Source organism: Acomys minous (assembly GCF_964271855.1).
Source record: "Acomys minous genome assembly, chromosome: 4".
Classification (NCBI taxonomy): Eukaryota; Metazoa; Chordata; class Mammalia; order Rodentia; family Muridae; genus Acomys; species Acomys minous.
Window position 1 is genome coordinate 27,395,176 of NC_140486.1, and position 22,308 is coordinate 27,417,483.

A 22,308-nucleotide genomic window follows, 5' to 3' on the forward strand; every position below is an offset into this window, starting at 1 on the left:
TGCGGACAGAACACTCATACACATAAAAAAACAAATGAACTAATTTTTTTATTTTAAGAAATGGGACTAAGTTAAAAAAAAAAAAACAACCCACAAGATCCAAAGTATTTCAGCAAGGGAAAAGTTTTATTTACTTCTGCAAAAGGGTGCCAGCCATGCCAAACAAGCAGGTAAGAGGTTTTGCTGGCTTTTATTCATAACACAGAGGGGTCCTGGGCCTCACTTTGGGTGGTGAGAGCGCAGCATCAAATTCTTACTCATTTGGCTGATTTCAAGGATGTACTTGATAAATGCAGTGCATGTTTTAGTGGAACTTGGCGCACGTCTTTTTATTTATTTATTTTTGGTTTTTCGAGACAGGGTTTCTCTGTGTGGCCTTGGTTGTCCTAGACTCACTTTGTAGACCAGGCTGGCCTCGAACGCACAGCGATCTGCCTGCCTCTGCCTCCCAAGTGCTGGGATTAAAGGCGTGCACCACCATGCCCAAGCTATCTTTTGATTTTAAGAAGTGCTAACCTTAGAAAAGTTTGAATTTCAGCCAAGTAGCTTCTTTGAGAAATTATTTAAAATGGAGCTTAGTCTTATTTAACACTTTGATAGAAAAGTGAGTGCATCTAACACTTGACAGAAAAGTTTACAATTTTCACGTGTGTAAGCACAGGGGTGGTGCCTGGCTTTTATTTTTCACTTGGATTCTGAGGATCAAACCCACATTGTCAGGCCTGCACACCAACCACTTTATCGATTGGGGTACATTTTCACACCCAGTTCACGCAGTGCAGGTGATGGAACCCAGGGCTCTGTGTATGCTGGGCAAGCATACCACCAACTGAGCTGCATTCCCAGCCCTCAAAGACGATATTTATTCTAATACCAAGAAATCAAAGCCAAGAAATTGACCTCCATTACATTAAGTCTTGTATTCTGTCTCTAAAAGTGAGTGGATTTCTTTCCTCTTGTTCTCACCATTTGCTGATACTGCTTGGCTCTTCAGCAAATGAACTTCCCGCTGGTCTATTAGCTCCTGCTGGGGCCTGGTATAAGGCTAAGAACACACACCAGACTTATGTCCCTGGAGGGCTTTGTAACCTTGCTCCGCAATAGAAGTACAGTTCTTACTCATTAGTGAGTAAGTGATAATACCCGATGAAGTGACATTTACTCAGGTATACAAGCCTGTGGAGGCTATATTCCTAATAAAAAGAGAGCAGAATCTTTGAGTTTGTTCAGACAGCAATTTATTCAGGGACTCAGTAAACGCATTTACTCCTCAATTCTGAGGGGTCATTTAGTGGGCAAGGTCATTAAAAATATCAGGTGCCACCCTCCAATCTGCTCTGTGTGCCACTCTCCTAGACAACACAGCAGGAGGTGCCCAGCTGCTTCTGTGGCTGACGTGTTTGGGGCAAGGCTGAGGAGGCTACCAAGAAGCTGTAGTTCAGGTTCTGGAAGATTGCGATCCTGGCTGTCTGTGGAAGGCTTGGTCATCCAGGGCAAGTTTTCTACCAAAGAAACTTTGGTATGTTGGTTAGTTACTGTCACATGGACACAAACCTAGACATAGCTTGGAAGAGAGACTTTTAATTGAGAAAATGCCTCAATCAGCTTGGCCTGTAGGCAAGTCTGTGGGGGTATTGTCTTAGTTAATGATTGATGTGGGAGAGCCAAGCTCACTGTGGGAGGTGCCAACCTCAGGTAGGTGGTCCTGGGTTGTATAAGAAAGCAAACTGAGCAATACATGGAGAGAAAGCCAGCAAACAGCATTCCTCATGTCTTCTGCCTCAGTTTATGCCTCCAGGTTCCTGCCCTGCGTGGGTTCTTGCCTTGGCTTTCCTGAATGATGGAGTGTGATTGAGCCTTGTAAGCCAAAAGTTTTCTCTTCAAATTACTTTTGATCATGGTGTTTACCATAACAATAGTGTTGGCACAATGTTCTTGTGGTCTATGTACAGTTTACCCTCGTTTATTCAAATACTGATTTCTCTGCCCCACTGTCTGGTTTCAATCTGGACATTGCATTGCGATGTGTATTCTAAGTATATCGTGCCTCAAGTTTATGTAAACATACCACTATTTGTTCTCTGTGTTGCCAATAAAAGCCAATGCTGAGCAATACAGAGGCAGGATGGGACATCCTGGTCCAATGAGGGGAGGAGAAAGAGCAGGAAGGACAGGAGAGATGCATGTGGAGAGGTCCAAGGAAACACTAGGAGGAATGAGCCGGACCTAAGATATGAGTAAAAAGCAAATATAATGTAGGAAATCTGAATGGGAGGAAACTATACTAGCTTAGAGGTTTAGGATGAAGTAATTATTGTGCTTTAGACTAATTAATTTGATCCTAGTCTCTCTCTGGTTATTTGGGTATAAAGGTGATTAAGGAGTAACTTCTGATTATACTAAAATTATAAATCTGTATTAAATATTAATAATGTTTCAACACAACAGAAAAGTAATTAAGACACTAGGTGAGTCCCTGTTCAGGGGTCTGTTCTGAAGCAGTGAAGAAAAGAGAGACACCTGAAAACTTCTGTGTCCCCTTTTCCTTTGTAAGAAACAAGGCCAGGGAAGCCATCATAGACAATTCACCTTGTTGGGGCTGATCTGTTGACTCATATGATCTAATCATAGAAAGCACTTCCCCAAAGTTGATCACAGGAAACGGACCAAGACTGCCCTCTTCAACTGGCAGGCACAGCTGGGCAGGATGAATACCCCGTTTCCCTCCGTCATACTTCATAGATATCTATCGATATAGCCTTGTGGATTGTTGCATCACCCAAAAGTTTTGAAACAATTAGTGTTCCCTATGGAAAATTATTAGATATGGTGGAAAAGTACATAAAATTAAAAAAAAAAGACCTATGTATGGAAAGAGTGATTAGTTTTGAAGAAGGGAAAGCTTAGCAAAATCTGGGAATGCTTTTGGAATCCTCTGCTAAGAAAAAGGCATCTGTTGGTGTATTTAAAGGGAGGACTACAGGAGTTCTAGTGCGCTGTCAGGCCATGTGACACTTCTGTGAAGGCATGGTAGCAGCGGAAGGAAGGATGGCCGGTCCATGAGATTCTGCTGCTGAACCCAAGGACATGGAACTAAATTCTACGTGGAGAGCAAACTGTGGTGTCCTTGACAGTAACTGTGCCTCCTTTTCCCTCTGCTAACCCGAATGGTGGCATTTGGGTCACAGTTCCTCCTCTTTCAGATTATGTTAATGTCTGACTCCATCCAAATGAATTCACTCACATTTTCAAAGTTTACTTCATTAAAAAATTAGCTTTTGCTGGATGTGGTGGTAGATGCTTTTAATCCAGCACTCAGGAGGCAGAGGCAGGCACATCTTTGTGAGTTTGAGGCCGGCCTTGCTCTACAAAGTGAGTCCAGGGCTACTTAGTAGAAATACTAACATATTTCATTTTTTAATTTTAGATTCAGTATCTAGAGAGGCTGTAACCAATGTGAACAGGATTTCCTTTTTTTCCCCCACAAGCTTCTACAAGCCTCTCATTCATTAAAAAAAAAAGTCTTTTCTTTATTGTTCACATTCTGGCATATTCACAAAGTTACTGATGTTTTCATTGATAAGCCATATTTATCATATTTACAATGTAATGTTCACATTCTAGTTCTTAGTAATAATACATGTAAAATACAGCTCCTATTTCCTCACAGAGGTAACTCTGGACAAGTAATGAGTATGAAGTGTGGAACCATTAAGCTGGCCAGCAAAAGTTAAAAGGAACTGTAAGAAAACTTTCTGTGGTGACGTGTCCCTTCTGCAACTTCTAAGGTGGTGGTGCATGCCTTTAATCCCAGCACTTGGGAGACAGAGGCAGGTGGATCGCTTTGAGTTTGAGGCCAGCCTGGTCTACAAAGCTGAGTCCAGAACAGTCAAGGCTACACAGAGAAACCCCATCTCAAAAAAAAAAAAAAAAAAAAAAGGAGAGCCACATCGATAAAACCCAAAAGTCTTTTCATTCTCAAACATACAAAAACAATAAACAAAGAGCTCTTGTTGAACAATATTTTTGTATGCTGGCTTCCTAAGAAATAAATGAATGGCCACACCAGGCTGGCAGAATACAGAGGCCTGCCAGGTAGTGACCCACCCAAAGTGGGAGCCACTATGATGTGCAAGTATGTGGTGGAGAAATGGGAGAGAAAGAGAAGCAGAATGGTTTGAGCGCTATGAAGAGAAGTGGAGCTGGAGACTTTAGGGTGGAGAAGAATAACCTGATGTGAGTAGCCTGTCCTGCCACCTAAGGTGAAGGGGAAGCCCTTGCCACCAAGGGCTGTGTTTATGTCGGTGACCATGCAGCAGCAGGGGTCTGTGTTGATGCCCCACCAAAGGCTATGTGGATGTCTTTGGTCTGGGCAGCCACCTGGGGCTATGTTGATGTCCAAGGATGCATAGAGCTAGCCCTGCCCCTTACTACCTGCAGCATCCAGGAGATCTGGCCCCATCTCTCACCAGCTGCAGCACTCCGGAGAGTAGGCCCTACACCTTACCTGGGCAGCACAGTAGAATTGGGGTGCACGGGTCAGCTAATCCCCAGGATGTGAACTCAGGGGAGCTGGGGCTTCCCCTTGCCAGCTGTGGGGTTGGGTGAGATATCTGGGGCAGCACTGGAGAGCTGGCCCTGGTGGTGTGGGTGCAGGAGAACTGGCAGACTGACCAGCTCAGCTACCGCTTGGGTCCAGATCCACCTCAACATCTACCCCATCTATGAACCGCTGGAGTGAGTGAAGGGGCTGGTCCTACAGATCCAGAGCTGCAGGATCTCCATGACTCAGGGCAACAATAGGGTATCTGAGAGGAGTCCTGATGAGGATCCAGTATAGACAGTGTGGCAGAAGCCAGAGGCCTCTAACCAGATCAATGACTCTTTGCAGTGAACGTTTGCAAGTAAAAACATGTGGACAAAAGACTGTGGGACACACTACAGCTTCCACGGTGAGATGTTCTTTATGTCTTGTTCATCTTTTAATTTTCTTTGAGGTGGGCAAGTTGCAAGAACAGTGGGTGAATACAATGGGATGGGGAGTAGAGTGGGATTGGGGTACATGATGTGAAACTCACAAAGAAGCAATAAAAAGTTAAAAAAAAAAAAAGAAAAAAAGAAAGAAAATGAATGAGATGGTATCAGTTTGTGGAACCACAAAGAACATAAAACAAGATGATGTGACATTGATGGACAGTATGCCATTGTGGAGATAACGTTTAATCTGTTTCTTAGGTGTTACAAGATGCATGTAAAGTGTTATGCCTAGGATCTAAATCTAAATCTAAGTAAATACATGAATGGAATCTTTATTCATAATTGTATCAGACAGGGTGGGTATTTCCCATTTTACTACTTTACAGTTGAAGAAAGCAAGAAGTTTATGATTTTTTTAGCTATTGAGAGACATACTCAGAAACCAAGTTTTCTGATTTCCAACCCAATATACGATGCTATTCTCACAATTGAATGTTCGTGTATGTATATGTGAAAAGAGTGTTATGTAGATACAATTCAAGGTCAGCTGGGTAACAGACAGCATGTGTGCTTCTGGTAGGGAATTCAAGACCTTTTCTTTTTCGGCCTCCTGTTTGAGTCTCAGAGCAAATAAAGATGAAGGATCCTGATACCCCGCCAAATGGAAAAGACACCACCAGATTGCTGGCTCCAGCCCTGCGTCATGCATTGTCTCAAGAGTGACGCCAAGAGTCATGGCAGGACACATTCTGCCACTAGCTGCCCACCTGAAGCCCCCGCTTCTGTTCCAGGAATAAGGGAGCATTCTCTGTTATGATTTCAACACTTAGAATTGGATTGCGCTTTTTTCTGAGGACCACACATGTTCTCTGTTGATCAAAAAGTGATAAGTCCTAGAACTTCCCTCTAGTCACTTTCCATGCTTGTCCTTTGTCCTCAAGGTTCTTGCTTTATAGCTTCTGGTAATGACTTGTCATTTCTGCTGACTTCATATCTGAGTCAGAGGAAATAGGGGGTGTGGGGGGGGGAGATAAAAGTCAAGGCTTACACTAGACCAAATGTCAGCCTGGGTAAGTCAGCATGTTTTTTTTTTTTTAATATGCATTGAAGAAGGTGGAGAAGGGGGAGGTAGAGAAGAAGGAGGAGGAGGAGGAGAGGAAGAAGAAGAAAAAGAAAAAGAAGAGGGCTAGAGAGATAGCTCAGTGGTTAAGAGCACTGCCTACTCTTCCGGGGTCCTGAGTTCAATTCCCAGCAACCACAGGGTGGCTCACAACTATCTATAATGTGATCTGATGCCCTCTTCTGCAGATAAAGTACTCATATACAATAAACAAAAAAATTTAAAAAAAGAAAAAGAAGAAACATAGCCTTTCAAGGCAATGGTAGCCTCTGCCTGTGTGCCCCACCCTTAGTAGATGGAAACCTTTAATCCCAGGCAGAGGGAGTCGGATCTCTGTTAATTCCTGGCAAGCCAGGGCTCCGTAGAGAGCCCCTGTCTCAAAATCAATCAAACAAACAAACGAATACAAAAGATGAGTGGATAAAAGTCTTCCTTCACCCCATGGATCATAGGGGATCATAGAGAGGAGCAGGAGGCTGTTTAATTGGCGCTCTCCTGTGTAGAAAGTGGGCCATTAAGAAAGAGGGAGTGGCAAGCCTTTCAGTTCTGAATTCTAATGGGGGTGTTGATCACCTTGGACTTTTATGTTATCACAAAATAAACAATGCATGGAGGTGTGTTATGGCAGGCCACCAATTAGCTTCACACTGCCTCTTTTTATTCTGTCTTCACAAGAGTGCTAGTGCTACTATCCCAGTTTAACAGAACAGAGAGGCAAACAAGGGGGCTCTTACCAAAGATCTTACGCTAAGGACACTGCATGCAAACTACTGTTGGAAAGGATCTTGGGACGTGCTGTAGGTTAGCCCCTCTGTTTAGCACACAGAGGGCAGAAGTCCCCCCTTAGAAACGAAGTGGCTTTTTTAAGGGTATAAGCTGAGTGTAGTGCAAGGTGACCTGGAGGAGCTCTAAGTCTTTCCAGGTTCCTTTCTTTACAGCAGTCCTGGGCAGGCTGGGAGGAGCGAAGCAAGCTTTGCGCTGAGGCTGGGGGCTCAGTCTTTCCGGGGCGGTCCCCTGCGGCGGTGCATTCCAAAGTCATCCGAGCACGGCGCGCTGGGTGCTGAGCACGCATCCTAGCCGCTCCTGCGCGCTCCCGGACTTGGAGCCCAAGCACGCTCCCGGCGCTAGTGGGGCTGAGGTTCCAGAGCTGCGGTCGCTTGAGGCGGCTGGATCCCTTGCGATCCTAGGGACCCAGAAAAGCACCGGTTGCTGCTTGTAAAGCCCAACTGGGGATCAGGATCGGATCTGGGGTGAGTGAGACCGAGGGGTGTCTTTTGTGGAGCTCCCACTGAACGGAGCTCTCCCGGTTTCGCGACCTGGCCCCGCGTAGCCCTCACCCGGGTGCCCTCTCCTCCTGCCTTGCTACTTCTGAGTTTGTTTTCTTCCCCTCTGTCCCTTACCTCCGCTCTCAGCCCTAAGTTCCAGCCACCTTCTGCCCAGTCTTGGGCCTCTTAGCAGGCCGTGGCTTGGGTGGGTGATCCCCGGCCCACTAGCAGATGGGTTTCTTTAAGCTTTGCCCTGTCTTGTCCTTCTCCTGGAGACTCTGCCGCTCTTGGCTCCCCGCACTCGAGAGCGGGGGTGTGCCTGAGCTCCGCGTACGGTTTGGTCAGAAACAACAGGTAATAAAAGGCCAGAATATCTGGAGCGGGCAGTTTGTCCTCAGGACTGCTGGGCTCTAGCCTAGGTAACTACTAACTAGAAGCATCTAGTTAATTCATCGCCCGCTGTTTCAGTGAACTGTTTAGTCGCTGTGGACTGGGGGAAACATCCTTTTCAGACTTGTAGCAAATGAAAATACGGGCTAAGTATCTTGGAGAGTGACTTTTATTCCAAGCTCCCTTCTCCCGGGTTATCTGCTCAGCCAGTTAGAAATTAGTTTCTGCGTTACTGGTTCCCTTGCACCCCTCAGCCTCTCTCCGTTCCTTGAGTGTAGGGACAACCCATCTGTTCTCATCTCTGAGGCACGCCCAGGTCCTGGCACAGGGTCTGTTAGATAGTAGGCTCGCTCAGGGATAGTTCCCTGAATAAAGGATGGAAGGCGTGAGCCATCGAAATCTATGCAAATCCAGTAGTCTGGACGCTTGCTGTTTTTCCGTGACTAGCAGCACCCTGTGGCTCGCAGTTCTCTGGTCTGTGGGCAGACGGTGAAAATACTAAAGTGCTCAAAGCCCGAGAGAGCTGCTGTCATTCAGCTATGAGAGATCACCAGAGTGTCTGCTGTGATCTGCCGAGTCGCTCAGTGAGGTAAATAGTCTGAGGGAGCAGTCTGCCTCTCTGTGGTGGGATGGAAAGAGAACTTTTTTTTCGGGGACCAGGAGATCTCAGAGTTATGACTGGGGCACTTCTCTGTCTCCAGTCTTCCTCATTTGTAAAATGAGGAAATAGAGAGGCACAGGATGCCCACTGCGTGTGGGAACCACAGCATACGTTCTTTAGGTTGTGTAAGACACGTCCCGCTGTCTGCGTGCAACAAGAAAGCCCAGTTGAGTTTTAGGCTGTGACAGACTTCTGTGGTGAGAACTGAAAAAGCCACAAAGTGTTTCTGTGTTCCAGCCATCCTGAGGTTGTGAGTCACACTGCAACATGTCATGCTACACCAAGTTTCTGAAGCCAACCCCTCAGGACCTCAGAACTGTGGGTTCTGTTGCACAAAAAGGTCTGGGGTTTCCCCCTCCTTCCCTTGACCTTGTAGCTAAAGAAGTCTGTGAAAAACTGTGGCAAGGTGTCAGAGACACAAACCAAAGTACAAACTCAGCCTGGGTCAGAGGCTGGGATCCCAGGTGACTGAACTAGGCAGTGAGGGGCGAAGGCAACCTTAGGTGCTTTTCCAGCTGCACTCTGATATCATCTTAAATTCTGTTTCTTCTGTATGGATTAAAACAGACAAACGAACAAAGTGGGTGTCTCCAAGGAAACAGGATCTTTGTTTCGCTTGGCGTTACTTCCAGTGAGATATAGAGATAGTCACTAGTAGACTCCCCATCCTGTGCTGTATAGGAGTGTGGTGTTTTGAATAAGAATGGCCCCCATAGGCTCAAGTATTTGACCGCTTAGTCTCCAGGTAGTAGAACTGTTTGCACCGGGTTAGAAGGATTAGGAGGCGTGGCCTTATTTGAGTGGGCGTGGCCTTGTTGGAGGAAGTGTGCCACTCCGGGTGGGCTTTGACGTTTCTAAAGGACAGGCCTAGTGTCTGTCTCCTCCCGCTGCTGCTTATGGACCAGGATGTAAAGCTCTCCAGTGCTTCAGCAGCAAGGCTGTCTCTTCCCTCGGTGCTGGCTATGGACTAACCCTCTGAAACGGTAAGCCAACCCCAATGAGACTTGGTCACGGTGTCTCTTCACAACAATAGAAGAGTAACTAAGGCAAGGAGTAAACGCTGGCATCACAGCACCCTGTGGTACCCCAGCCCCTTAGCCTGGCCACCTAGGCTGAATGATAGATTAATAATCCTACTTGACATTGATTGGCGCTTGCTGTGATCCAGGCGTACTTCTCAGCTTTTACACACACTCTTTCATTTAGTCCCGACTGTGATCCTATTAGGGAAGGACTATCTTTGTTTCCTTTAATAGGTAAGCAAACTGAGCTCCGGAGAAAATACATCATCCATAGTTGCACAGGAAGTGGCCCTGTGAAGTGTGATACTGATACTAGCATCTGGCTCTCAAACTTCTCCAAACCCTGTAGGAACAGGGATCAAGTCTTGCATTAGTTGCAGGATGACACTTGACCCCTTAACGTTCTTTCTGGAGGTGGAAGATGAACCTCAAGAAGGACCAGGATGCTGAAGGCTAAGTGCAGGGTAGCCTGGAGGGGAACAGCTCAGGATTAGAGCTGCCTGCTCTAGCTATGCTGAGAGATACGCTCTATATGAGACAACGGCAAGCCTGATTCAAACTGCACACTGACAGTTTTTGTTGTATATAGATATAGCTTCATTATCCATCGATTTGGATTCTGATTGGCTGACTAGATATGACTTGCTAGTGACCTGCTACACAGGATCAAGGTAAACGGAGCAGCAGAGGGAGGAGGAGAAAGAGAGAAGAGCAAACTGTATTTTCTGAATTAGTTTGAATCTATAATGACAGGTGTCTGGCCTGTGTTGTTGTTCCTGCCCCTGCGCCGGGCAGGTGTTGCTAATCAGCATGTTGTACTTCACCTTCTCAGGGCCCTAAATCCTTAACTCGGTTTTGGGGCTTCTCTCTTGTCTCCTAGACTTCTCTTAATTGCTCTGAGGTATGGCCAAGGAAGTTACAAGAAGCAAAACAAGAGCCCTGTCTGTTTGTCACCTTAGAAGACAACATGGGGGCTTTTTTTTGAAAAGATTACTCTTTGTTTTTAAATCTTATTTTTACATGTTAAAAATGAAAAAAAAATTTTTTTTGAGACAGGTTTCCTCTGTGTAGCCATGGCTGCCCTGGACCTACTTTGTAGACCAGGCTGGCCCCGAACTCACAGTGATCTGCCTGCCTCTGCCTCCCGAGTGCTGAGATTTAAGGAGTGCGCCACCACGCCCGACTGAAAATTTTATATTGGGTTACACAAGGCTGTTTTCATGCAAGTGTATACTGCAGTGTGACCACACTCTCCCCCATCCACTCCCTTGCCTTACCCTTCCCTCCTTCCATCTGTTTCCTTTGTCCTTTGTAGTTTTGCTTCTACTTTCCCATATGTGCACATATAATGTATAAAGTCTTGGATTCAGAAATGATAGAAAACATGCAATTTTTGTCTTTATAATCTTTTGTTTTTATCCATCTGTATATGTGCCTGTGCACATGCACGTGGGGGCCTTGGAGCTGGAGTTATGGGTGGTTTTGAGCAGCCTGGTGTGGGTACTGGAAACTGAACTCAGATCTTTTGCAAGAACAGCAAGTTCATCTCCTGGGCTTACGTCTCCAGCCTGTTACTGAACCTAATGAGATTGGATAAATTCACTTAATAGGATTATCTCCAGTCGCACCCATACTTTTATCCTTTATTTTATTCTTTTCTGCATTTTTATTAATGCTCTTCAACCGTAGACCATCCTGGAACAGGGGATTGAGCACAGCTGTGTGGGTGGTAGAACGGCAGCAGTGCACACAGCCGATTCCCAAGAGCAGGCCAGACCCTTGTCCTTTCTTTCTATCAATCAGAAAGAGGAATTTACTTAGGATCTAATCGTGCACCATGAATAAGTTGCCATATTTAAGGCTGGGGAGATAGCTCATGGGGAAAGCATTTGTCGTGCAAGCATAAGGACTTGAGTTCGACTCCCAGACTCCATGTGAGAAAGTGCAGTACGGTGGAACATGCTTACGGTTCCAGCACTGGGGAGGTGGAGACAGCCAGATCCCTGAGCCTTGCTGGCATGTGTACATATTTGCATGTGCAGTTACAAACCCGTATACATACATAAAATTAAAAGAAAAATTAGAAGACAGGGCTGGCCAGATGGTTCAGCTGGTAAAAGCACTTCCTGCAAGCCTGATGGCTCAGGTTTGATTACAGCCTCCTCAGAGCTGTCCCTGACCCACACATGTGTGCTATACTGTGCCATGCACATTCCCTTCCTCCCTGTCAATAAACAAAAATGCAAAGAATGAGTTAAACAAACAAACAATCCTCCTCCCCTTCCCCTCCAAAAAGAAACCCCAAACCCTCCAAACCCAATCCATTGGACTTAAATCTGGCCGCTGTGAACACATCTATCAGTGATAGGTAGCTACGTAGGCAAGCATCTGCCTGGGAGTAAAATCAGAGAGGCATCATCTACTCTAGGGTAGAAGCATTTCCTTCCTTGAGTTGTTGGCAGAATTCACTCCCTTTGGTTCTGGGCCCAAGGTCACCATTTTCTTTTGGGCTGTAAATAGGGCCAGTCCCTGCTCCTGACAGGTGCTGCTGAAGTCTTTGGTGATCAGCACCTTTCTTTCCACTGAAACCAGCAGTGAACCAAGCCTTCCCACAGCCTTCTTACCCAGTGGTTCTCAAGCTGTGGGTCATGGCTCCTTTCCGGGGGGGGGGGGGGGGTCAAACAACCCTTTCACAGGGGTCACATATCAGAAATCCTGCATATCAGATGTTTATATTATAATTCAACTGTAGCAAAGTTACAGTTATGAAGTAGCAATAAAAATAATTTTTATGGTTGGGGGGGTCACCATAATATGAAGAACTGTATTAAAGGGTCGCAGTGTTAGGAAGGGTGAGAACCACCACTTCTCTAACCTGCCACTTGACTTTTAAAGGTTCCTGTGGTGGGTTAGGTCCACCTGGATATTGCAGGGTGCTCACCCACATCAGCACCTTTCCCAGGAACCACAGCTGCAAACTCTTGCCTTTGTTCTCATAGCCCCACCCTATGAGTCAGGATTCCCTTCTAAGGGGACCAAGACAGAGATATCCTTTGGGGGCCATCTTTCTGCATGCCACTCATATGCAGCAATCTTTGGGAGGCAGGGGCTTGGCACCCCCACTCCGTGCTCTGTTGTTGTCACAGAGTCCTTGCAGCCACGCAGAGTCTCGTTTGTCAGGCAGCACACAGCGATACTTAGGTCACTGGCGAGCACTGACGGGTGGTTTGGCCTGTGTTTTCTCTTCTGCTGGCTTGCTGCTGGGTTCTGAAACTCCGTGATTGGTCAGTCAAAAGCAGTCTACATGCAGTCTCAAAGGGCTCTGGCTGCTTTTCTGATGTCTGAAATAAATATCCTGTGTTTTTCCATTTTCTAGCCACAGAGGAGCAGAAACCCAAGCCATGAACCGGTCTGTAGTCCATTAGGGATTTTGGAGAAGTAAGGTCAGTCGGGGTGAGAGGAGAGCAGAGTGCTTCTTCAGGATCTTGGGACATTAGAGAAAGGTTTCGGATTTGATTCAAGTCACATTTTTTTTTTTGGTGTTTTGTATGCTCTGTTCATTCCTTCTTTTGGCTCATTTATTTGGAACAAAATTTCCCTGCTGAAATGATTATGCCAGGCTGGCAAATGTTTGAGGCTGTTACCCAAAGGGAAGAGAGCTGCCATTTCCAAGACTTACTAGGTGGCTGGGCTGTCCTTATGCTGGACATGGTGTGGGAAACGCCTCTTCTTTCACCAGCCCCACTGCCCTTCTCTGAGAGCAGAGAAAGTCTCACAGCGTGGGCACCCGCCATCCGTGCCTATCTACCGTTGCTAGTGGAGCCAAACTAGAATTTATGCTTGTCAGGCCAACCGTGTTGACACCAGGAGATCCTGGAGGACTTGATTCTTAGAGGCCAGTCCTCTGTTAGGTACAGGATGGGCTAGGAGAGGAAAGGAGCCCCCAGGAAACTGTGAAATCGGAGGCTGAGCTTTATTTTGGAGATATGGCCCAACTTGGATGGCTACTGAGACTTCTGCAGGAGTCGGGTTTCTTTTTGGACCTTCTCTGCTAATTAAGTTCCATGGATTGGGCCCAGGTGGGACCCAGCTAGTCCTCTCACTCTGCTCTCTCTTCAGTTTTACATTATTGATACTGGGATGTGCTGGGCCCTGTGATAGATGGTGAACGTGTGGAAATAGACAAAACACAGGGCTTCCGTTCTCATGAGTTTTAATTTGAGGAGATCAAAGGAATAACTCTTTAGCCTGTTAGGTATAAAAGCCGATAAAAACAAGTCAATACATGCTGACAAGCTGATTTTAGATTGCGAAATGTGTATGCAGGGTCTGGGAACGTAGATCAGTTGGTAGAGGGCTTGTCTCCCGTACACGAACCGCTGGCTTCAATCTCCAGTGCCACATAAACTAGAGATAGTGGTACATCCTGTAATCCTAGCACTCAGGAGGTGGAGGCAGGAGGATGACCTTGAAAGAGGCCAGGGAGTTTAAGACCAGGGTACGTGAGACCTAGAGCTGCTGGAATGCCTCATCTGTTAAAGGAGCTCGGTGGGCAAGCCTTGCAATCTGAGTTCAATTCCTGGAACTGGTAGAAGGAGAGAACAGACTCCACAGATTTGTCCATTGATCTCCACGTGATTACCATGGAACACATGCCCCATGATGTGCGCCGGTGTGTGTGCCCCCCCACCCCCCAAACCAACTGACCAACCAAACAACCTCTCCAGAAGTTGTGTTAAGAAAATAAAATGATGAGGTAGAAAAAAAAAAGACGAGATAGAAGAATGGCCGATAAGTGCCAGTGGTATTTTAATGGAATGAGCCTAGAAAAACTTTGGGCCATTTCTGTGGATTGAACCAGGATTGAGCATTTGGAGAAGAGAGCAAGCGAGACTCTGCAAGTTGGATAAGTTGGTGGGTGCCAGACATTTGGTGCTCTAGGCTGAGGGTAACCCTTCTTGGTAGTTGGCTTGCCTTCTCCATGTTAGACACTGCATCCTTCCATGACAATCTGGAAGGCTCCTTCTGAGGATAGAGCCGTAGAGAGAGGTCCGGTAAGAGGCACAATGCTGGCGAATCCTTGTAGTGGTTCCCTGGCTCACTGCCTGCACGCTTCGCTTTCTGTTTTGTTGTGTTTTTTTTTTTCTTTTGAGACAGGGTCTCTCTATATAGCTCTGGCTGTCCTGGAGCTCACTATATAGACCAGATTAGCCTCAAACTCTGCCCCTTACCCCCCCAAGTGCTGAGACTAAAGGCACACACCACTATGCCTGGCCATGATTCACTCTCTGAAAGATATTTGGAGTCACACATCTTCAGACACTTGCAGGACCAGTGACTCAGAGCTGTCTCCTCTCTGCTCGCGTCTGGTGGATAGAAAACAGCTGCCTCACTGTCAGCTAAAAGTTCTGGCAGAGCTGGATGAGGGCCACACCTGCAGGATGCCACCTGCCTCTGTCTGCCTTTTCTCTTGCTGTGGGTAATTAAGCTTGCCTGCTAGCAGGAAGTCATTTCTTTTATTGCCTCCTTCCTCAGCAAGGCCCGTGGTGGTAAAACCAGTTGGATAACCACTGGCAACCTCCCAAAAGCTAACTCTTCCCTTCGGCTCAGATGTGGAGGAAGGTCAAAGCCTGGGACAGACCCGTGAAAGGCTATCAAACTTAGCACCGCGGTTGCCTCCACTGGACTCAGGTCAGTTTTCGACCACCATGGCCCCCCAGCTGGTGTTAGAGCTTCTGAGCCTCTTTTCAGAGCCTCTTGCCCTACTCCCTTTTCTGTGTTCTTTTGGTCAATTCAATTCCACAACGCCCTACACGTTGCGCTTGTGTTCCTCGACTCTCTGTTACGGTCACACCCGAGATAATCAACTTATAAAAAGAAAAGATTGTTTTTGGCTGGTAGGTTTGGAGTTCTACACCATATTCAGCTGTCCATGACGGGGCATCGCAGTGCGGTGGCGGGTTGTGTAGTGGACTGAGTTGCTCACTTCATGGCAGGTAGGAGACATTTCAAGGAAGGGAGGAGGACTCTGTCTCCCTCAGGGACACTCTTTCAACGACCAGAGGACCTCTCACTGGGTCCCGCCTCTTAATGTCCCCACCACTTTGCCATAGCACCTGAGTGTTTTAGGTTCAACTACAGTGGTATTTTATGCCCACTCGTTCATTTGACTTCCACAACACCACAACGATGGAGTTAGTGTTGTATCGTGGAACTGATGCTGGGAGAGGCAGAGTCTTTGTTGGAGCTGCTAGGACTCCACGTGACCCAGCACACCCTGGAGCTCCTAGGCTTCATGGTCTGTTGTGCTCAGCCCACCTCTCCTCTTTCTTCCTCTTGACTTCCCACCTGCCCTTCTGCCTATATAAAAGCCTTTTCCTTGCAGCCCTCGGTGTTTTCTTAGGCAGAGTGGAAGGATGGGGACTACCGTCCTCTTGAGCACATGTTGGTTCTTCTCCTCATGGCCTCATTGTATCCTCATGAAACGATGCTGTGAAGCAGCGCATCCCTGTTCCACAGGTGACAAGACCGACTCTGAGAGAATTGAAAATGACTTTGCCAAAGTCAAGGTGTGAGGGAGGATCACATCAGGGTCCCCAGCTCCATCGCCAAAGCCAAGGTGTGAGGGAGGATCACATCAGGGTCCCCAGCTCCATCGCCAAAGCCAAGGTGTGAGGGAGGATCACATCAGGGTCCCGAGCTCTAGAATCCCTTTATTCTCGTTTCTAGTTTCTGTTTTCTTTCTCTCTCACTCTCTCTTTAGTAATAAGTGGTTTTGTTTGTTTTTTGTTTTTGTTTTTTCGTTTGGTCTTTTGTCTTTTGGTTTTTTCATCAGTATAATGATTCTCTGTAAATAGTCTCAGGAGTTTGTGCTTCTCTGTAATTAGCAATCCTGTTAATACCTGTTTCATAAGGGAGAGAATTTGTGCTTGCCTGTGTGTGTGTGTGTGTGTGTGTGTGTGTATGAGAGTGCACGTGTGCATGGAAACTCATTAGATGGTTGTACACATGTGTTTGGAAGCTAGAGGACAACTTTGGGTGGTGTTCCTCAGATTCCATTACCTTGTTAGTAAAAAAAAAAATATATATATATATATATATAGTGTGTGTGTGTGTGTGTGTATTATATGTACTATTATCGTGTGGCTATGGGATGTGTGGAGATCAGAGGACAACTTCATCACGTCTTTTCTTCCATATTTATGTGAGTTCCATGGACTGAGCTCGGTTTACCAGGCTTGTGTGGCAAATGACTTTACCTGATGAGCCATCTTGCCACCCTCACCTTGATTTGTTGAGAAAGTATCTCTCGATGGCCTGGAACTCACCCAATAGGCAGGTAGCACCGGGCACCCTCTTGTTCTCTCCCCAGAACTGGATTACAAGCATGTGCCACCATCCCTGGCTTTCTGTGAGTACTGGATATTGAACCTGGGTCTTCATGTTTATTTGGCAAGCACTTTACCTATTTAACTATCTCTCAGCCTGGTGTCTCTCTCCACCCCCCCACCCCCACTCTCTCTCTCTCTCTCTGAGTCAGGGTTTCTCTGTGTAGCCTTGGCTGTCCTGGACTCACTTTTTAGACTAGGCTGGCCTTGAATTCACATTGATCCAACTGCCTCTACTTCCCTGGCTCCACTATGCCTGGCTCATGGTTTCTGTCTTAACTGCAGTGCTGGAGATTGACTCGAGGGTCTCACACGTTGTTAGGCAAGTGCTCTACCACTGACTTATACCCCCAGTCTTGACAGTGAACTTTTTTTTTTTTTTTGTTTAAGTCACTGTGTGGCCCTGGCTGGCCTGAGACTCAGAGATTCACCACCTCTTTCTCATAACTGGGGATTAAAGCTTGACAGCTGACCTCGTTAAGGGCAAAAACTATTTGATTTATCGGTATGTCTAATCCTACTCCTTGGCCTCTAGTATTACTCATTACGCCGTCACTGTTTATTCAATTAGATGGAATGGCTGACTGTATCAGTGTCATACTTGGACCAGAGGACCAGGTCAGTTTATTAACTGTGTTGGTTGATTTAAAAAAATCATTAGTTTGGATTATCATCTGTCTTAGTTGCTTTATATTGATATAACGAAATATTCGAGGCTGTGTTGGTTGTAAAAAGAAGTTTCTTTGGCTCACTGCTCTAAGAGTTTGAGAGCGTGGCACTGGCTCCTGATGAGGGCCTTATGGTGGCACACACAGCTCACGGTGAAGGAGAAAGGGAGAGGTGTGTACCAAAGGGCTACTAAGCATGTGGCATTACCTTGCTGTGTAAGAACCTGGTTTCATGGTAGTGAACTCACTCCGTGAGACTAGTCTAATCACCCCAAGGTGGTGTCGCATGATCTCTTTTATAACCTGCCACCAGGCAGCACTGCCTCCCAGTGCTGCCCACTCTTCTGCCTTGGGAGGCAGACTGTATCCGAACCACAGCTCCATCTTGTCATCTTTGTTAATAAAGTGGAAGTTCTTTCCAAGTCTGGGAAGCTAACAAGAGTTTAGGTACAGGACAGGAGGATGTTTGCTTAGGTTAATGGTTCTTTACAGACAGGAATTTCCTGATAAGAATTAATATTTGTAGAGCGCTTACTGTGTGTGAATGGTGTTATGTGCTGTGTGTGAATATCTCAGATAATTCTCTTAATCGTGAGGCGGATTGCTTTCCCCCCATATTTGGTTTTGGTTCCAGCTGAGTAAATAGAAGCATGAGGAAGTTCAATTAGCTTACTTAAGGTTGCTTAACCAGAAAGTGGTGGCCCCACATTTCAACACAGGCTGCCTGCCCTCAGAGCCTGGGTTTTTTAGCACCCATCTGCAGTGTAGAAGTAGAGAAAAGGATATTTCTATGTTCTCTTTGGTTTTTAAAGTATTCCCTGCACTTGGAGGAGTTCCCATGGCTTCATCTAAACAGAAGATTTTCTGGCGTCACCGAGTTCCAAGTGTTTATTCAGTATCTACTGAGCAGAGGGGATGTTCTGTGTCGGAGAAGCTATGCAAGGCCAGGGCTGGAATGCAGGCGAAGCTCGCTGCCAGCCTTCTCCTAGCGCCTTGCCTCTGTACCTCCTGACTCTGCCCTCTCTCCCTGTGCCCTCAGAGGGACCTCTCACTCTAAGCAAGATTCTCTTGTCTTTCTCTTCTCTCCTCTGATGTTCTTCTTCTCAGTGGCGAGTGAGCGACTTTAGTGGATTTGTATCTGGGACTTAAGCCAAAGGACTGAACCCATATGGGACTGCAAACAGTAGGGGTTCTGACCCAGCATCCCTCTTGTTTTGTTTGTGATAAATGCTTATTTGCTCCTGTAGGTCACCTTCCTTCCTGCTGGGGCTCCAGCGCCTTAGGCAGCTTGCCTCACTCAGTCAACTCCCACGTGATCTTACACAGCTGAAAAGTGAGCTTAAGAAACTTGATGGATGCACCTACCTCACAGTGCCTGCACCTACAGGGACCATGATCGGGAGGAAGTACTGAGAGAGCTCGAATACTAGGAAGTCTGCTGTGTGCCAAACAGTCTGTTTTAGTCACTGTTGTATTGCTGTGAAGAGACACTGTGACCAAGGCGACTTATTTATTTATTTATTTATTTTTTTGAGACAGGGTTTCTCTGCGTAGCCTTGCCTGTCCTGGACTCACTTTGTATTCCAGGCTGGGCTCGAACTCACAGTGATCTGCCTGCTTCTGCCTTTCAAGGGCTGGGATTAAAGGCGTGCACCACCATGCCTGGCTGACCAAGGCAGCTTATAAAAGAAAGCATCTGATTGAGGCCTTGCCTACAGTTTCAGAGGGTAGGTTCATGATGATCATGGACTGGAGTGTGAGAGCAGGCAGACAGGGTAGACCGGCAGGGTAAGACGGGCAGGGTAAGATGGGCAGGGTGCTGGAGCAGTAGCTGAGAGCTTACATCTTTTCTGCAAGGTGGAGGAGAGGCAGCCAGAGTGAGACTGGGCCTGGCACAGGCTTTTGAAATCCCAAAGCCCACATCCGGTGACCCACCTCCTCCAACAAGGCCACACCTCCTGATCCTTCTTGAACAGTTCCACTAACTGGGAGCCAAACATTCATATTAGGGGCTGTCCTCATTCAAACCCCCACACAGTCTCTCTTAAAAATAGCTACACAATTAGCTACAGGTGGTGGCAGCGGTGCACATCTTTAGTTACAGTACTTAGGAGGCAGAGGCAGAGGCGGGTGAATCTCTGTGAGTTCAAGGCCAGCCTAGTTTAAAAGCTATACAGAGAAACCCTATCTTGGGGGGTGGGGGGTGGGGAAGAAAGAAAGAAAGAAAAAAAAGGAATTCAAAATTCTACTAGAAACTGGGAGGCCAGAGTTGTCTCAGTTCCCACTAACCTGTGTGTGACCAATGAAAGTCATTTCTCATTTTTTATTGTTTAATTTATAAATGATTTATTATTTTTATTTTATGTGCACTGATGTTTTGCCTGCATATATGTCTTGGATCCCTTGGAACTGGAGTTACAGGCAGTTGTGAGCTGTCATGTAGGTACTGCTGAGCCATCTCTCCAGACCCCACCCCTCCTTTTTTTTTTTTTTTGAGACAGAGGAGCCTCTCTGTGTAGTCCTGGAATTTACTGTATAGACCTTGCTGGCTTTGAACTAACAGAATTCCATCTACTTCTACCTCCTGAGTGCTTGAATTAAAGGCCTGTGCAATCACACCCAGCATTTTTTTTTTTTTAAAGACTGTGTTTTGCTATATAGCCCTGACTATTCTGGCCTGGAACTTGCCAAGTTGGCTTGGACTTTAGATAATCTTCCTGCTTCTGCCCTTGAGTGCTGGGATTACAGGCATGAGCCACCAGGTTTGACACATCTTGTCTCTTTGTTTATTGTTTATCCTGTGTCAGAAGGGTGGTAGGCTATATGTTTTACTTTGTGTGGTTTCTGAAGTCTGTGCACAGATTTAGAACCCATCCCTTTCATCTCTAGAGCATAATTGGTGGATGTGGTGTTAACATTTTGGTTTTCTATCCATATACAGATTATCACAAACTTGGTGTTGAAAAGTAGCACATTTATTATCTTAGCTTCAGTAGGTCAGGATTCCAAGCTGTCCTAGGTGGACTTGTGCTATAGAGATTCACGGTGCCTTACCTCAGAGAAATCCAGAACCTTCTTTCCATTCTCCTTGCTTTTCCTTGAGCCTAGGTGTAGAGGTTTTGTGCTGTAGATGGACCAAGGGAGTCTGGGGACACCATGGTCACTTACTCACTTCATTTTAGCTAGCTGTGGATCTCTGCAATAGCCTCCTTCTTCTGCAAAAAGCTTCTTTGATGAGTGTGGGATTTATCTCACTCTTCTGTCTCTGGGTATAAGGATTAGTATTTAGAGTACAAATAGATATGACATTGGTTTAGGAAAATGGTAGAGTTGTTCATCAGGGGATTCCAGTAACTACCCAAACAATATAGGCTGAGGCCATTGCCCTAGGTGGCCTCCCCGAGCTTGGAGATAAGGTCCTGTTACTGAGAACTCCACATGCTTTGGACACAGGACTTGGAGGAATTGATCTGAAACTGACCCGGAAGCTTTTTTCCTGAGGATCGACTCTCACAGAATCTGAAGCAGCTATGCAAGCTGTCAAGATAGGAAAACAAGCGATAGTCCTACCCAGCTGTAAGTTATCTGAACCACAGCAGTGACTAGCATGGCCCAGCATCCCTAAGGGGAGGTGTGTGCTGGAGAGATGGCTCAGCAGTTAAAACTTCTTGCTGCTTTTCTAGAGGACCTGGGTTTTGTTCTCAGGGTCTCCATGGTAGCTTACAACTGCCTCCAGCTCCAGTTCCAGAAGATTTGATAGCCTCGTCTGGTCTCTATGGGTACCTGGCATGCATATGTTACTTATACATACATGTGGGCGCTCATACACACACATAAAACTAAATGAATCTACCAAAAAAAAAAAAAAAGGTTATCTCTGGTGATGCAATAGTGGCATCTTTATCTAGGGGTAACCAACAGTGTCTAATTGGACTTAAGAACTACTCAATAGGAAGGAATTTGTGCTTGGCACTGTAAACTTAGCAAAGTATCCATGGAAAGTGTCCCTGGCTGGAGAAGTCAGAGCCTAGAGGAGAGCTTCCTCCTGGCCATTTTCCTCAATCTTCTTTTTGCAGGGCTTCCTACTGACTGTTAGGCTCACTGGGTTAATGCTGTTATTCCTGAGTCCTGTAGAGCCTTACGTAAATGAGCATAAATAGCCTTCCAGGTTCACCCACTTACCGTCTTCATTAACTTTATTTGCATCCGTGACTAAAGCCAAAGGGATGGAGCAGCAAGGGCAGAACTGCATACATCCGCGATGCTGGTGGAACCTTAGGTCACGCTGATGCATAATTAGGATACTATTAGGAGATAGAATTCATGGAGATCAGCTTACAATTCTCTATGGGACAATTACCTTGCAGCGGCATCTTATTTATAGTTGTATATATTGTGTTTTCTCGTATTAAAATGTAATTATTCTGTTATTCTCCCTCTCCTCCTTTCTGCCTTTCCCCGTGTCGTCTTCTCACGTCCTTCCCATCTCCTCCCCTTTCTTTCTGTGGTAGGGATGGACCCGAGGCTCCGTGCATGCCAAGAAGATGTTCCACACTCAGCCGTAGCTCTAGCCTTATTTCCTTGTCTGAAATAATATATTATAGAAATTACGGAAATATAGATGTCTTAAGACATCTGTTTCCATAGTTATGACATTCCTTTGTTTTTTTCATTAGTTGAGAGGGCTGTGTTGTAACTTTCCACTCTATGAATTTGATCTTTCTGGGATTTGCCATCCTGATTTTTGCCTGCAAATCTGCTTTGTCTGATAGTATGTATGCACTTTGATTTTCTGACACTGTTTGGGAAAGGGAAAA

At 46.1% G+C, this 22,308-nt stretch overlaps 1 protein-coding gene across 7 annotated transcripts in view; it reads left to right on the top strand.

Moving 5' to 3' along the window:
* The first annotated feature begins 6,814 nt into the window (after window positions 1-6,814).
* The window catches only part of SMIM3 (small integral membrane protein 3), a 28,967-nt gene continuing 13,473 nt past the window's right edge, over window positions 6,815-22,308 (top strand). The window contains exon 1 of one of the 7 annotated variants that reach the window (XM_084779261.1): window positions 6,815-7,347. The gene's annotated coding sequence lies outside the window, so the exon portion shown is untranslated. Of the gene's footprint in view, window positions 7,348-8,955; window positions 9,397-14,939; window positions 15,127-15,407; window positions 15,432-17,400; window positions 17,442-18,802; window positions 18,825-19,017; window positions 19,219-22,308 lie in introns of those variants that run through there. The other 6 variants (XM_084779263.1, XM_084779262.1, XM_084779265.1 and 3 more) reach the window with 6 other exon arrangements.